At 51.1% G+C, this 17,698-nt stretch overlaps 1 long non-coding RNA gene across 1 annotated transcript in view; it reads right to left on the bottom strand.

The window, feature by feature from the left end:
- LOC138750480 (uncharacterized) overlaps positions 1-17,698 on the bottom strand; it is a 474,155-nt gene that overhangs the window by 56,149 nt on the left and 400,308 nt on the right. The gene's annotated exons all lie outside the window — the stretch shown is intronic.

Raw genomic sequence — 17,698 nt, 5'->3', positions numbered from 1 at the left:
GAACCAAGGGAGCAGGTGGAACGAATTGGAAAAAGTGAGGAATCGTGAAGGACAATGCAGGACAGAGGGGAAAAAAAGGGCACAGGGGGAACGGATTGGAAAAAGTGGGGAACTGTGGGGAACACTGCAGAACAGAGGGGAACCAATAGGAGCAGGGCGAACAGATTGGAAAAAGTGGGGAACCGTTAGGCACACTGCACAACAGAGGGGAAACAAAGGAGCACGGGGAAAAGATTGGAAAAATTGGGAAACAATGGAGGACAGTGCAGGACGGAGGGGAACCAAAGGGAGCAAGGGGAACAGATTGGAAAAAGTGCGGAACCGTGGCGAATACTGCAAAACAGTGGAGAACCAAACGGAGCAGCGGGAACGGATTGGAAAAAGTGGGGAACCGTGGGAAACACTGCAGAACAGAGGGGAACGAAAGGGAGCAGGAGGAACAGATTGGAAAATGTGGGGAACTATAGAATACTGCAGAATAGAGGGGAAACCAAAGGGAGCAGGGTGAACAGATTGGAAAAAGTGGAAACTGTGGGGTAAACTGCAGAACAGAGGGGAACCCAAGGAGAAGGGCGAACAGATTGGAAAAAGTGGGGAACGGTGTGGAAAAATTGAGAAGAGTGGAGAAACAAAGGGAGCAGGGTGAACGGATTGGAAAATTTGGGGAACAGTGTGGAACACTGCAGAACAGAAGGGAATCAAAGGAAGCAGGGGGAACGGATTGGAAAAAGTGGGGAACTGTTCGGAACACTGCACTACAGAGGGGAACCAAAGGAGCACGGGGAAGAGATTGGAAAAATTGGGAAACCATGGAGGACAGTGCAGGACGGAGGGGAACCAAAGGGAGCAGGGGGAACAGATTGGATAAAGTTGGGAACTGTGGGGAACATTGTAGAACTGAGGGGAACCAAAGAGAGCACGGCGAACAGATTGCAAAAAGTGTGGAACCGTGGGGAACACTGCAGGACAGAGGGGAACCAAAGGGAACAGGAGGTACAGGTTTTAAAAAATGGGGAACCGTTAGCGAAAACTGCAGAACAGTGGGGAACCAAAGGGAGCAGGGGGAACAGATTGCAAAAGGTGGGGAACAGTGGGGAATATTGCAGAAAAGAGGGGAACCAAATGGAGCATGGGAACAGATTGGAAAAATTGGGGAACCGTGTGGAAAAATGCAGAACAGTGGGAAACCAAAGGGAGCAGGGAGAACGGATTGGAAAATGTGGGGAACCATGGAGAGCACTGCAGTATTGTGGGGAACTAAAGGGAGCAGGGGGAACGGATTGGAAAAGTGGGGAACTGTGGGGGAAAATGCAGGACAGAGGGGAACCAAAGGGAGCAGGGGGAATGGATTGGAATAAGTGGGTAACCGTGGGGAACACTGCAGGACAGAGGGGAACCAAAGGGAGCAGGGGGAACGGTTTGGAAAAAGTGGGTAACCGTGGAGAACACTGCAGAACACTGCAGAACCAAAGGGAGCAGGGGGAACAGCTCGGAAAAGTGGGGAACCTTGGGGAACACTGCAGAATAAAGGAGAACCAAACGGAGCAGGGGGAACAGATTGGAAAAAGTGGGGAATCGTGGGGAGTTCTGCAGAACAGTGGGGAACCAAAAGGAGCAGGGGGAATGGATTGGAAAAAAGTGGGGAACCGTGGAGAACATTGCAGGACAGAGGGAAAACAAAGGGAGCAGGGCGATCTGATTGGTAAATGTGGGGAAACGTGGGGAACACTGCAGGACAGAGGGGAAACAAAGGGAGCAGGGTGAACAGATTCGAAAAAGTGTGCACCTTGGGGAACACGGCAGAATAGAGGGGAACTAAACGGAGCATGGGGAACAGATTGGAAAAAGTGCAGAACCATGGCGAACACTGCAAAACAGTGGGGAACCAAAGGGAGCAGCGGGAACGGATTGGAAAAAGTGGGGAACCGTGGGAAACACTGCAGAACAGAGGGGAACGAAATGGAGCACGGCGAGCATATCGGAAAGAAGTTGAGAAGTGGGGAACACTGCAGGACAGAGGGGAACCAAAGGGAGCAGGGGGGAACGGATTGGAAAAAGTGGAAACTGTGGGGAAAACTGCAGAACAGAGGGGAGCCCAAGGAGAAGGGGGAACAGATTGGAAAAAGTGGGGAACGGTGTGGAAAATGCAGAAGAGTGGAGAAACAACGGGAGCAGGGAGAACGGATTGGAAAAAGTGGGGAACAGTGTGGAACACTGCAGAACAGAGGGGAATCAAAGGAAGCAGGGGGAACGGATTGGAAAAAGTGGGGAACCGTTCGGAAGACTGCACAACAGAGGGGAACCAAAGGAGCACGGGGAAGAGATTGGAAAAATTGGGAAACCATGTAGGACAGTGCAGGACGGAGGGGAACCAAAGGGAGCAGGGGGAACAGCTCGGAAAAGTGGGGAACCTTGGGTAACAACGCAGAATAAAGGAGAACCAAACGGAGCAGGGGGAACAGATTGGAAAAAGTGGTGAATCGTGGGGAGTTCTGCAGAACAGTGGGGAACCAAAAGGAGCAGGGGGAATGGATTGGAAAAAGTGGGGAAGCGTGGAGAACATTGCAGGACAGAGGGGAAACAAAGGGAGCAGGGCGAACTGATTGGAAAAAGTGGAGAAACGTGGGGAACACTGCAGGACAGAGGGGAAACAAAGGGAGCAGTGGGAATGAATTGGAAAAAGTTGGGAACCGTGGGAAACACTGCAGAACAGAGGGGAACGAAAGGGAGAAGGACGAATATATCGGAAAAAAGTTGAGAAGTGGGGAACACTGCAGAACAGTGGGGAATCAAAGGGAGCAGGGGGAACAGATTGGAAAAAGTGGGGAACTGTGTGGACAAATGCAGAACAGTGGGGAACCAAAGGGAGCAGGAGGAACAGATTGGAAAAAGTCGGGAACCGTTCGGAACACTGCACAACAGAGGGGAAACAAAGGAGCATGGGGAAGAGATTGGAAAAATTGGGAAACAGTGTGGAAAAATGCAGAAGAGTAAGGAAACAAAGGGAGCAGGGGGTATACATTGGAAAAATTGCGGAACCGTGGGGAACACTGCAGAACAGAGGGGAACCAAGGGAGCAGGTGGAACGAATTGGAAAAAGTGAGGAATCGTGAAGGACAATGCAGGACAGAGGGGAAAAAAAGGGCACAGGGGGAACGGATTGGAAAAAGTGGGGAACTGTGGGGAACACTGCAGAACAGAGGGGAACCAATAGGAGCAGGGCGAACAGATTGGAAAAAGTGGGGAACCGTTAGGCACACTGCACAACAGAGGGGAAACAAAGGAGCACGGGGAAAAGATTGGAAAAATTGGGAAACAATGGAGGACAGTGCAGGACGGAGGGGAACCAAAGGGAGCAGGGGGAACAGATTGGAAAAAGTGCGGAACCGTGGCGAATACTGCAAAACAGTGGAGAACCAAACGGAGCAGCGGGAACGGATTGGAAAAAGTGGAGAACCGTGGGAAACACTGCAGAACAGAGGGGAACGAAAGGGAGCAGGAGCAACAGATTGGAAAATGTGGGGAACTGTATAGAATACTGCAGAATAGAGGGGAAACCAAAGGGAGCAGGGTGAACAGATTGGAAAAAGTGGAAACTGTGGGGTAAACTGCAGAACAGAGGGGAACCCAAGGAGAAGGGCGAACAGATTGGAAAAAGTGGGGAACGGTGTGGAAAAATTGAGAAGAGTGGAGAAACAAAGGGAGCAGGGTGAACGGATTGGAAAATTTGGGGAACAGTGTGGAACACTGCAGAACAGAAGGGAATCAAAGGAAGCAGGGGGAACGGATTGGAAAAAGTGGGGAACCGTTCGGAACACTGCACTACAGAGGGGAACCAAAGGAGCACGGGGAAGAGATTGGAAAAATTGGGAAACCATGGAGGACAGTGGAGGACGGAGGGGAACCAAAGGGAGCAGGGAGAACAGATTGGATAAAGTTGGGAACTGTGGGGAACATTGTAGAACTGAGGGGAACCAAAGAGAGCACGGCGAACAGATTGCAAAAAGTGTGGAACCGTGGGGAACACTGCAGGACAGAGGGGAACCAAAGGGAACAGGAGGTACAGGTTTTAAAAAATGGGGAACCGTTAGCGAAAACTGCAGAACAGTGGGGAACCAAAGGGAGCAGGGGGAACAGATTGCAAAAGGTGGGGAACAGTGGGGAATATTGCAGAAAAGAGGGGAACCAAATGGAGCATGGGAACAGATTTGAAAAATTGGGGAACCGTGTGGAAAAATGCAGAACAGTGGGAAATCAAAGGGAGCAGGGAGAACGGATTGGAAAATGTGGGGAACCATGGAGAGCACTGCAGTATTGTGGGGAACTAAAGGGAGCAGGGGGAACGGATTGGAAAAGTGGGGAACTGTGGGGGAAAATGCAGGACAGAGGGGAACCAAAGGGAGCAGGGGGAATGGATTGGAATAAGTGGGTAACCGTGGGGAACACTGCAGGACAGAGGGGAACCAAAGGGAGCAGGGGGAACGGTTTGGAAAAAGTGGGTAACCGTGGGGAACACTGCAGAACACTGCAGAACCAAAGGGAGCAGGGGGAACAGCTCGGAAAAGTGGGGAACCTTGGGGAACACTGCAGAATAAAGGAGAACCAAACGGAGCAGGGGGAACAGATTGGAAAAAGTGGGGAATCGTGGGGAGTTCTGCAGAACAGTGGGGAACCAAAAGGAGCAGGGGGAATGGATTGGAAAAAAGTGGGGAACCGTGGAGAACATTGCAGGACAGAGGGAAAACAAAGGGAGCAGGGCGATCTGATTGGTAAATGTGGGGAAACGTGGGGAACACTGCAGGACAGAGGGGAAACAAAGGGAGCAGGGTGAACAGATTCGAAAAAGTGTGCACCTTGGGGAACACGGCAGAATAGAGGGGAACTAAACGGAGCATGGGGAACAGATTGGAAAAAGTGCAGAACCATGGCGAACACTGCAAAACAGTGGGGAACCAAAGGGAGCAGCGGGAACGGATTGGAAAAAGTGGGGAACAGTGTGGAACACTGCAGAACAGAAGGGAATCAAAGGAAGCAGGGGGAACGGATTGGAAAAAGTGGGGAACCGTTCGGAAGACTGCACAACAGAGGGGAACCAAAGGAGCACGGGGAAGAGATTGGAAAAATTGGGAAACCATGTAGGACAGTGCAGGACGGAGGGGAACCAAAGGGAGCAGGGGGAACAGATTGCAAAAGGTGGGGAACAGTGGGGAATATTGCAGAAAAGAGGGGAACCAAATGGATCATGGGAACAGATTGGAAAAATTGGGGAACCGTGTGGAAAAATGCAGAACAGTGGGAAACCAAAGGGATCAGGGAGAACGGATTGGAAAAAGTGGGGAACCGTTCGAAACACTGCACAACAGAGGGGAACCAAAGGAGCACGGGGAAGAGATTGGAAAAATTGGGAAACCATGGAGGACAGTGCAGGACGGAGGGGAACCAAAGGGAGCAGGGGGAAAAGATTGGATAAAGTGGGGAACTGTGGGGAACATTGTAGAACTGAGGGGAACCAAAGAGAGCACGGCGGACAGAATGGAAAAAGTGTGGAACCGTGGGGAACACTGCAGGACAGAGGGGAACCAAAGGGAACAGGAGGTACAGGTTGGAAAAAGTGGGGAACTGTTAGCGAACACTGCAGAACAGTGGGGAACCAAAGGGAGCAGTGGGAACAGATTGCAAAAGGTGGGGAACAGTGGGGAATATTGCAGAAAAGAGGGGAACCAAATGGAGCATGGGAAAGATTGGAAAAATTGGGGAACCGTGTGGAAAAATGTAGAACAGTGGGAAACCAAAGGGAGCAGGGAGAACGAATTGGAAAATGCGGGAAACCGTGGAGAGCACTGCAGTACAGAGGGGAAATAAAGGGAGCAGGGGGATCGGATTGGAAAAGTGGGGAACTGTGGGGGAAAATGCAGGACAGAGGGGAACCAAAGGGAGCAGGGGGAATGGATTGGAATAAGTGGGTAACCGTGGGGAACATGCAGGAAAGAGGGGAACCAAAGGGAGCAGGGGGAACGGTTTGGAAAAAGTGGGTAACCGTGGGGAACACTGCAGAACACTGCAGAACCAAAGGGAGCAGGGGGAACAGATCGGAAAAGTGGGGAACCTTGGGTACCACTGCAGAATAAAGGAGAACCAAACGGAGCAGGAGGAACAGATTGGAAAAAGTGGGGAATCGTGGGGAGTTCTGCAGAACAGTGGGGAACCAAAAGGAGCAGGGGGAATGGATTGGAAAAAGTGGGGAACCGTGGAGAACATTGCAGGACAGAGGGGAAACAAAGGGAGCAGGGGTAACGGATTGGAAAATGTGGGGAACTGTATAGAAAACTGCAGAATAGAGGGGAACCAACGGGAGCAGGGGGAACAGATTGGAAAAAGTGGAAACTGTGGGGAAAACTGCAGAACAGAGGGGAGCCCAAGGAGAAGGGGGAACAGATTGGAAAAAGTGGGGAACGGTGTGGAAAATGCAGAAGAGTGGAGAAACAACGGGAGCAGGGAGAACGGATTGGAAAAAGTGGGGAACAGTGTGGAACACTGCAGAACAGAGGGGAATCAAAGGAAGCAGGGGGAACGGATTGGAAAAAGTGGGGAACCGTTCGGAAGACTGCACAACAGAGGGGAACCAAAGGAGCACGGGGAAGAGATTGGAAAAATTGGGAAACCATGTAGGACAGTGCAGGACGGAGGGGAACCAAAGGGAGCAGGGGGAACAGCTCGGAAAAGTGGGGAACCTTGGGTAACAACGCAGAATAAAGGAGAACCAAACGGAGCAGGGGGAACAGATTGGAAAAAGTGGTGAATCGTGGGGAGTTCTGCAGAACAGTGGGGAACCAAAAGGAGCAGGGGGAATGGATTGGAAAAAGTGGGGAAGCGTGGAGAACATTGCAGGACAGAGGGGAAACAAAGGGAGCAGGGCGAACTGATTGGAAAAAGTGGAGAAACGTGGGGAACACTGCAGGACAGAGGGGAAACAAAGGGAGCAGTGGGAATGAATTGGAAAAAGTTGGGAACCGTGGGAAACACTGCAGAACAGAGGGGAACGAAAGGGAGAAGGACGAATATATCGGAAAAAAGTTGAGAAGTGGGGAACACTGCAGAACAGTGGGGAATCAAAGGGAGCAGGGGGAACAGATTGGAAAAAGTGGGGAACTGTGTGGAAAAATGCAGAACAGTGGGGAACCAAAGGGAGCAGGAGGAACAGATTGGAAAAAGTCGGGAACCGTTCGGAACACTGCACAACAGAGGGGAAACAAAGGAGCATGGGGAAGAGATTGGAAAAATTGGGAAACAGTGTGGAAAAATGCAGAAGAGTAAGGAAACAAAGGGAGCAGGGGGTATACATTGAAAAAATTGCGGAACCGTGGGGAACACTACAGAACAGAGGGGAACCAAGGGAGCAGGTGGAACGAATTGGAAAAAGTGAGGAATCGTGAAGGACAATGCAGGACAGAGGGGAAAAAAAGGGCACAGGGGGAACGGATTGGAAAAAGTGGGGAACTGTGGGGAACACTGCAGAACAGAGGGGAACCAATAGGAGCAGGGCGAACAGATTGGAAAAAGTGGGGAACCGTTAGGCACACTGCACAACAGAGGGGAAACAAAGGAGCACGGGGAAAAGATTGGAAAAATTGGGAAACAATGGAGGACAGTGCAGGACGGAGGGGAACCAAAGGGAGCAGGGGGAACAGATTGGAAAAAGTGCGGAACCGTGGCGAATACTGCAAAACAGTGGAGAACCAAACGGAGCAGCGGGAACGGATTGGAAAAAGTGGGGAACCGTGGGAAACACTGCAGAACAGAGGGGAACGAAAGGGAGCAGGAGGAACAGATTGGAAAATGTGGGGAACTGTATAGAATACTGCAGAATAGAGGGGAAACCAAAGGGAGCAGGGTGAACAGATTGGAAAAAGTGGAAACTGTGGGGTAAACTGCAGAACAGAGGGGAACCCAAGGAGAAGGGCGAACAGATTGGAAAAAGTGGGGAACGGTGTGGAAAAATTGAGAAGAGTGGAGAAACAAAGGGAGCAGGGTGAACGGATTGGAAAATTTGGGGAACAGTGTGGAACACTGCAGAACAGAAGGGAATCAAAGGAAGCAGGGGGAACGGATTGGAAAAAGTGGGGAACCGTTCGGAACACTGCACTACAGAGGGGAACCAAAGGAGCACGGGGAAGAGATTGGAAAAATTGGGAAACCATGGAGGACAGTGCAGGACGGAGGGGAACCAAAGGGAGCAGGGAGAACAGATTGGATAAAGTTGGGAACTGTGGGGAACATTGTAGAACTGAGGGGAACCAAAGAGAGCACGGCGAACAGATTGCAAAAAGTGTGGAACCGTGGGGAACACTGCAGGACAGAGGGGAACCAAAGGGAACAGGAGGTACAGGTTTTAAAAAATGGGGAACCGTTAGCGAAAACTGCAGAACAGTGGGGAACCAAAGGGAGCAGGGGGAACAGATTGCAAAAGGTGGGGAACAGTGGGGAATATTGCAGTAAAGAGGGGAACCAAATGGAGCATGGGAACAGATTGGAAAAATTGGGGAACCGTGTGGAAAAATGCAGAACAGTGGGAAACCAAAGGGAGCAGGGAGAACGGATTGGAAAATGTGGGGAACCATGGAGAGCACTGCAGTATTGTGGGGAACTAAAGGGAGCAGGGGGAACGGATTGGAAAAGTGGGGAACTGTGGGGAATATTGCAGAAAAGAGGGGAACCAAATGGATCATGGGAACAGATTGGAAAAATTGGGGAACCGTGTGGAAAAATGCAGAACAGTGGGAAACCAAAGGGATCAGGGAGAAAGGATTGGAAAAAGTGGGGAACCGTTCGAAACACTGCACAACAGAGGGGAACCAAAGGAGCACGGGGAAGAGATTGGAAAAATTGGGAAACCATGGAGGACAGTGCAGGACGGAGGGGAACCAAAGGGAGCAGGGGGAAAAGATTGGATAAAGTGGGGAACTGTGGGGAACATTGTAGAACTGAGGGGAACCAAAGAGAGCACGGCGGACAGAATGGAAAAAGTGTGGAACCGTGGGGAACACTGCAGGACAGAGGGGAACCAAAGGGAACAGGAGGTACAGGTTGGAAAAAGTGGGGAACTGTTAGCGAACACTGCAGAACAGTGGGGAACCAAAGGGAGCAGTGGGAACAGATTGCAAAAGGTGGGGAACAGTGGGGAATATTGCAGAAAAGAGGGGAACCAAATGGAGCATGGGAAAGATTGGAAAAATTGGGGAACCGTGTGGAAAAATGTAGAACAGTGGGAAACCAAAGGGAGCAGGGAGAACGAATTGGAAAATGCGGGAAACCGTGGAGAGCACTGCAGTACAGAGGGGAAATAAAGGGAGCAGGGGGATCGGATTGGAAAAGTGGGGAACTGTGGGGGAAAATGCAGGACAGAGGGGAACCAAAGGGAGCAGGGGGAATGGATTGGAATAAGTGGGTAACCGTGGGGAACATGCAGGAAAGAGGGGAACCAAAGGGAGCAGGGGGAACGGTTTGGAAAAAGTGGGTAACCGTGGGGAACACTGCAGAACACTGCAGAACCAAAGGGAGCAGGGGGAACAGATCGGAAAAGTGGGGAACCTTGGGTAACACTGCAGAATAAAGGAGAACCAAACGGAGCAGGAGGAACAGATTGGAAAAAGTGGGGAATCGTGGGGAGTTCTGCAGAACAGTGGGGAACCAAAAGGAGCAGGGGGAATGGATTGCAAAAAGTGGGGAACCGTGGAGAACATTGCAGGACAGAGGGGAAACAAAGGGAGCAGGGGTAACGGATTGGAAAATGTGGGGAACTGTATAGAAAACTGCAGAATAGAGGGGAACCAACGGGAGCAGGGGGAACAGATTGGAAAAAGTGGAAACTGTGGGGAAAACTGCAGAACAGAGGGGAGCCCAAGGAGAAGGGGGAACAGATTGGAAAAAGTGGGGAACGGTGTGGAAAATGCAGAAGAGTGGAGAAACAACGGGAGCAGGGAGAACGGATTGGAAAAAGTGGGGAACAGTGTGGAACACTGCAGAACAGAGGGGAATCAAAGGAAGCAGGGGGAACGGATTGGAAAAAGTGGGGAACCGTTCGGAAGACTGCACAACAGAGGGGAACCAAAGGAGCACGGGGAAGAGATTGGAAAAATTGGGAAACCATGTAGGACAGTGCAGGACGGAGGGGAACCAAAGGGAGCCGGGGGAACAGCTCGGAAAAGTGGGGAACCTTGGGTAACAACGCAGAATAAAGGAGAACCAAACGGAGCAGGGGGAACAGATTGGAAAAAGTGGTGAATCGTGGGGAGTTCTGCAGAACAGTGGGGAACCAAAAGGAGCAGGGGGAATGGATTGGAAAAAGTGGGGAAGCGTGGAGAACATTGCAGGACAGAGGGGAAACAAAGGGAGCAGGGCGAACTGATTGGAAAAAGTGGAGAAACGTGGGGAACACTGCAGGACAGAGGGGAAACAAAGGGAGCAGTGGGAATGAATTGGAAAAAGTTGGGAACCGTGGGAAACACTGCAGAACAGAGGGGAACGAAAGGGAGAAGGACGAATATATCGGAAAAAAGTTGAGAAGTGGGGAACACTGCAGAACAGTGGGGAATCAAAGGGAGCAGGGGGAACAGATTGGAAAAAGTGGGGAACTGTGTGGAAAAATGCAGAACAGTGGGGAACCAAAGGGAGCAGGAGGAACAGATTGGAAAAAGTCGGGAACCGTTCGGAACACTGCACAACAGAGGGGAAACAAAGGAGCATGGGGAAGAGATTGGAAAAATTGGGAAACAGTGTGGAAAAATGCAGAAGAGTAAGGAAACAAAGGGAGCAGGGGGTATACATTGAAAAAATTGCGGAACCGTGGGGAACACTACAGAACAGAGGGGAACCAAGGGAGCAGGTGGAACGAATTGGAAAAAGTGAGGAATCGTGAAGGACAATGCAGGACAGAGGGGAAAAAAAGGGCACAGGGGGAACGGATTGGAAAAAGTGGGGAACTGTGGGGAACACTGCAGAACAGAGGGGAACCAATAGGAGCAGGGCGAACAGATTGGAAAAAGTGGGGAACCGTTAGGCACACTGCACAACAGAGGGGAAACAAAGGAGCACGGGGAAAAGATTGGAAAAATTGGGAAACAATGGAGGACAGTGCAGGACGGAGGGGAACCAAAGGGAGCAGGGGGAACAGATTGGAAAAAGTGCGGAACCGTGGCGAATACTGCAAAACAGTGGAGAACCAAACGGAGCAGCGGGAACGGATTGGAAAAAGTGGGGAACCGTGGGAAACACGGCAGAACAGAGGGGAACGAAAGGGAGCAGGAGGAACAGATTGGAAAATGTGGGGAACTGTATAGAATACTGCAGAATAGAGGGGAAACCAAAGGGAGCAGGGTGAACAGATTGGAAAAAGTGGAAACTGTGGGGTAAACTGCAGAACAGAGGGGAACCCAAGGAGAAGGGCGAACAGATTGGAAAAAGTGGGGAACGGTGTGGAAAAATTGAGAAGAGTGGAGAAACAAAGGGAGCAGGGTGAACGGATTGGAAAATTTGGGGAACAGTGTGGAACACTGCAGAACAGAAGGGAATCAAAGGAAGCAGGGGGAACGGATTGGAAAAAGTGGGGAACCGTTCGGAACACTGCACTACAGAGGGGAACCAAAGGAGCACGGGGAAGAGATTGGAAAAATTGGGAAACCATGGAGGACAGTGCAGGACGGAGGGGAACCAAAGGGAGCAGGGAGAACAGATTGGATAAAGTTGGGAACTGTGGGGAACATTGTAGAACTGAGGGGAACCAAAGAGAGCACGGCGAACAGATTGCAAAAAGTGTGGAACCGTGGGGAACACTGCAGGACAGAGGGGAACCAAAGGGAACAGGAGGTACAGGTTTTAAAAAATGGGGAACCGTTAGCGAAAACTGCAGAACAGTGGGGAACCAAAGGGAGCAGGGGGAACAGATTGCAAAAGGTGGGGAACAGTGGGGAATATTGCAGAAAAGAGGGGAACCAAATGGAGCATGGGAACAGATTGGAAAAATTGGGGAACCGTGTGGAAAAATGCAGAACAGTGGGAAACCAAAGGGAGCAGGGAGAACGGATTGGAAAATGTGGGGAACCATGGAGAGCACTGCAGTATTGTGGGGAACTAAAGGGAGCAGGGGGAACGGATTGGAAAAGTGGGGAACTGTGGGGGAAAATGCAGGACAGAGGGGAACCAAAGGGAGCAGGGGGAATGGATTGGAATAAGTGGGTAACCGTGGGGAACACTGCAGGACAGAGGGGAACCAAAGGGAGCAGGGGGAACGGTTTGGAAAAAGTGGGTAACCGTGGGGAACACTGCAGAACACTGCAGAACCAAAGGGAGCAGGGGGAACAGCTCGGAAAAGTGGGGAACCTTGGGGAACACTGCAGAATAAAGGAGAACCAAACGGAGCAGGGGGAACAGATTGGAAAAAGTGGGGAATCGTGGGGAGTTCTGCAGAACAGTGGGGAACCAAAAGGAGCAGGGGGAATGGATTGGAAAAAAGTGGGGAACCGTGGAGAACATTGCAGGACAGAGGGAAAACAAAGGGAGCAGGGCGATCTGATTGGTAAATGTGGGGAAACGTGGGGAACATTGTAGAACTGAGGGGAACCAAAGAGAGCACGGCGAACAGATTGGAAAAAGTGTGGAACCGTGGGGAACACTGCAGGACAGACGGGAACCAAAGGGAACAGGAGGTACAGGTTGTAAAAAGTGGGGAACCGTTAGCGAACACTGCAGAACAGTGGGGAACCAAAGGGAGCAGGGGGAACAGATTGCAAAAGGTGGGGAACAGTGGGGAATATTGCAGAAAAGAGGGGAACCAAATGGAGCATGGGAACAGATTGGAAAAATTGGGGAACCGTGTGGAAAAATGCAGAACAGTGGGAAACCAAAGGGAGCAGGGAGAACGGATTGGAAAATGTGGGGAACTGTGGGAGAAAATGCAGGACAGAGGGGAACCAAATGGAGCAGGGGGAATGGATTGGAATAAGAGGGTGACCGTGGGGAACACTGCAGGACAGAGGGGAACCAAAGGGAGCAGGGGCAATGGTTTGGAAAAAGTGGGTAACCGTGGGGAACACTGCAGAACACTGCAGAACCAAAGGGAGCAGGGGGAACAGCTCGGAAAAGTGGGGATCCTTGGGGAACACTGCAGAATAAAGGAGAACCAAACGGAGCAGGGGGAACAGATTGGAAAAAGTGGGGTATCCTGGGGAGTTCTGCAGAACAGTGGGGAACCAAAAGGAGCAGGGGGAATGGATTGGAAAAAGTGGGGAACCGTGGAGAACATTGCAGGACAGAGGGGAAACAAAGAGAGCAGGGCGAACTGATTGGAAAAAGTGGGGAAACGTGGGGAACACTGCAGGACAGAGGGGAAACAAAGGGAGCAGGGTGAACAGATTCGAAAAAGTGTGCAACCTTGGGGAACACTGCAGAACAGTGGGGAACCAAAGGGAGCAGGGGGAACAGATTGCAAAAGGTGGGGAACAGTGGGGAATATTGCAGAAAAGAGGGGAACCAAATGGATCATGGGAACAGATTGGAAAAATTGGGGAACCGTGTGGAAAAATGCAGAACAGTGGGAAACCAAAGGGATCAGGGAGAACGGATTGGAAAAAGTGGGGAACCGTTCGAAACACTGCACAACAGAGGGGAACCAAAGGAGCACGGGGAAGAGATTGGAAAAATTGGGAAACCATGGAGGACAGTGCAGGACGGAGGGGAACCAAAGGGAGCAGGGGGAAAAGATTGGATAAAGTGGGGAACTGTGGGGAACATTGTAGAACTGAGGGGAACCAAAGAGAGCACGGCGGACAGATTGGAAAAAGTGTGGAACCGTGGGGAACACTGCAGGACAGAGGGGAACCAAAGGGAACAGGAGGTTCAGGTTGGAAAAAGTGGGGAACCGTTAGCGAACACTGCAGAACAGTGGGGAACCAAAGAGAGCAGTGGGAACAGATTGCAAAAGGTGGGGAACAGTGGGGAATATTGCAGAAAAGAGGGGAACCAAATGGAGCATGGGAAAGATTGGAAAAATTGGGGAACCGTGTGGAAAAATGTAGAACAGTGGGAAACCAAAGGGAGCAGGGAGAACGGATTGGAAAATACGGGAAACCGTGGAGAGCACTGCAGTACAGAGGGGAAATAAAGGGAGCAGGGGGATCGGATTGGAAAAGTGGGGAACTGTGGGGGAAAATGCAGGACAGAGGGGAACCAAAGGGAGCAGGGGGAATGGATTGGAATAAGTGGGTAACCGTGGGGAACATGCAGGACAGAGGGGAACCAAAGGGAGCAGGGGGAACGGTTTGGAAAAAGTGGGTAACCGTGGGGAACACTGCAGAACACTGCAGAACCAAAGGGAGCAGGGGGAACAGATCGGAAAAGTGGGGAACCTTGGGTAACACTGCAGAATAAAGGAGAACCAAACGGAGCAGGAGGAACAGATTGGAAAAAGTGGGGAATCGTGGGGAGTTCTGCAGAACAGTGGGGAACCAAAAGGAGCAGGGGGAATGGATTGGAAAAAGTGGGGAACCGTGGAGAACATTGCAGGACAGAGGGGAAACAAAGGGAGCAGGGGTAACGGATTGGAAAATGTGGGGAACTGTATAGAAAACTGCAGAATAGAGGGGAACCAACGGGAGCAGGGGGAACAGATTGGAAAAAGTGGAAACTGTGGGGAAAACTGCAGAACAGAGGGGAGCCCAAGGAGAAGGGGGAACAGATTGGAAAAAGTGGGGAACGGTGTGGAAAATGCAGAAGAGTGGAGAAACAACGGGAGCAGGGAGAACGGATTGGAAAAAGTGGGGAACAGTGTGGAACACTGCAGAACAGAGGGGAATCAAAGGAAGCAGGGGGAACGGATTGGAAAAAGTGGGGAACCGTTCGGAAGACTGCACAACAGAGGGGAACCAAAGGAGCACGGGGAAGAGATTGGAAAAATTGGGAAACCATGTAGGACAGTGCAGGACGGAGGGGAACCAAAGGGAGCAGGGGGAACAGCTCGGAAAAGTGGGGAAACTTGGGTAACAACGCAGAATAAAGGAGAACCAAACGGAGCAGGGGGAACAGATTGGAAAAAGTGGTGAATCGTGGGGAGTTCTGCAGAACAGTGGGGAACCAAAAGGAGCAGGGGGAATGGATTGGAAAAAGTGGGGAAGCGTGGAGAACATTGCAGGACAGAGGGGAAACAAAGGGAGCAGGGCGAACTGATTGGAAAAAGTGGAGAAATGTGGGGAACACTGCAGGACAGAGGGGAAACAAAGGGAGCAGTGCGAATGGATTGGAAAAAGTTGGGAACCGTGGGAAACACTGCAGAACAGAGGGGAACGAAAGGGAGAAGGACGAATATATCGGAAAAAAGTTGAGAAGTGGGGAACACTGCAGAACAGTGGGGAATCAAAGGGAGCAGGGGGAACAGATTGGAAAAAGTGGGGAAATGTGTGGAAAAATGCAGAACAGTGGGGAACCAAAGTGAGCAGGAGGAACAGATTGGAAAAAGTCGGGAACCGTTCGGAACACTGCACAACAGAGGGGAAACAAAGGAGCATGGGGAAGAGATTGGAAAAATTGGGAAACAGTGTGGAAAAATGCAGAAGAGTAAGGAAACAAAGGGAGCAGGGGGTATACATTGGAAAAATTGCGGAACCGTGGGGAACACTGCAGAACAGAGGGGAACCAAGGGAGCAGGTGGAACGAATTGGAAAAAGTGAGGAATCGTGAAGGACAATGCAGGACAGAGGGGAAAAAAAGGGCACAGGGGGAACGGATTGGAAAAAGTGGGGAACTGTGGGGAACACTGCAGAACAGAGGGGAACCAATAGGAGCAGGGCGAACAGATTGGAAAAAGTGGGGAACCGTTAGGCACACTGCACAACAGAGGGGAAACAAAGGAGCACGGGGAAAAGATTGGAAAAATTGGGAAACAATGGAGGACAGTGCAGGACGGAGGGGAACCAAAGGGAGCAGGGGGAACAGATTGGAAAAAGTGCGGAACCGTGGCGAATACTGCAAAACAGTGGAGAACCAAACGGAGCAGCGGGAACGGATTGGAAAAAGTGGGGAACCGTGGGAAACACTGCAGAACAGAGGGGAACGAAAGGGAGCAGGAGGAACAGATTGGAAAATGTGGGGAACTGTATAGAATACTGCAGAATAGAGGGGAAACCAAAGGGAGCAGGGTGAACAGATTGGAAAAAGTGGAAACTGTGGGGTAAACTGCAGAACAGAGGGGAACCCAAGGAGAAGGGCGAACAGATTGGAAAAAGTGGGGAACGGTGTGGAAAAATTGAGAAGAGTGGAGAAACAAAGGGAGCAAGGTGAACGGATTGGAAAATTTGGGGAACAGTGTGGAACACTGCAGAACAGAAGGGAATCAAAGGAAGCAGGGGGAATGGATTGGAAAAAGTGGGGAACCGTTCGGAACACTGCACTACAGAGGGGAACCAAAGGAGCACGGGGAAGAGATTGGAAAAATTGGGAAACCATGGAGGACAGTGCAGGACGGAGGGGAACCAAAGGGAGCAGGGAGAACAGATTGGATAAAGTTGGGAACTGTGGGGAACATTGTAGAACTGAGGGGAACCAAAGAGAGCACGGCGAACAGATTGCAAAAAGTGTGGAACCGTGGGGAACACTGCAGGACAGAGGGGAACCAAAGGGAACAGGAGGTACAGGTTTTAAAAAATGGGGAACCGTTAGCGAAAACTGCAGAACAGTGGGGAACCAAAGGGAGCAGGGGGAACAGATTGCAAAAGGTGGGGAACAGTGGGGAATATTGCAGAAAAGAGGGGAACCAAATGGAGCATGGGAACAGATTGGAAAAATTGGGGAACCGTGTGGAAAAATGCAGAACAGTGGGAAACCAAAGGGAGCAGGGAGAACGGATTGGAAAATGTGGGGAACCATGGAGAGCACTGCAGTATTGTGGGGAACTAAAGGGAGCAGGGGGAACGGATTGGAAAAGTGGGGAACTGTGGGGGAAAATGCAGGACAGAGGGGAACCAAAGGGAGCAGGGGGAATGGATTGGAATAAGTGGGTAACCGTGGGGAACACTGCAGGACAGAGGGGAACCAAAGGGAGCAGGGGGAACGGTTTGGAAAAAGTGGGTAACCGTGGGGAACACTGCAGAACACTGCAGAACCAAAGGGAGCAGGGGGAACAGCTCGGAAAAGTGGGGAACCTTGGGGAACACTGCAGAATAAAGGAGAACCAAACGGAGCAGGGGGAACAGATTGGAAAAAGTGGGGAATCGTGGGGAGTTCTGCAGAACAGTGGGGAACCAAAAGGAGCAGGGGGAATGGATTGGAAAAAAGTGGGGAACCGTGGAGAACATTGCAGGACAGAGGGAAAACAAAGGGAGCAGGGCGATCTGATTGGTAAATGTGGGGAAACGTGGGGAACACTGCAGGACAGAGGGGAAACAAAGGGAGCAGGGTGAACAGATTCGAAAAAGTGTGCACCTTGGGGAACACGGCAGAATAGAGGGGAACTAAACGGAGCATGGGGAACAGATTGGAAAAAGTGAAGAACCATGGCGAACACTGCAAAACAGTGGGGAACCAAAGGGAGCAGCGGGAACGGATTGGAAAAAGTGGGGAACCGTGGGAAACACTGCAGAACAGAGGGGAACGAAATGGAGCACGGCGAGCATATCGGAAAGAAGTTGAGAAGTGGGGAACACTGCAGGACAGA

The sequence above is a fragment of the Narcine bancroftii genome, unplaced genomic scaffold, assembly GCF_036971445.1.
Source record: "Narcine bancroftii isolate sNarBan1 unplaced genomic scaffold, sNarBan1.hap1 Scaffold_153, whole genome shotgun sequence".
Classification (NCBI taxonomy): Eukaryota; Metazoa; Chordata; class Chondrichthyes; order Torpediniformes; family Narcinidae; genus Narcine; species Narcine bancroftii.
The sequence above is the reverse complement of the archived record's forward strand: the minus strand, read 5'-3'. Positions and strand labels throughout refer to the sequence as shown.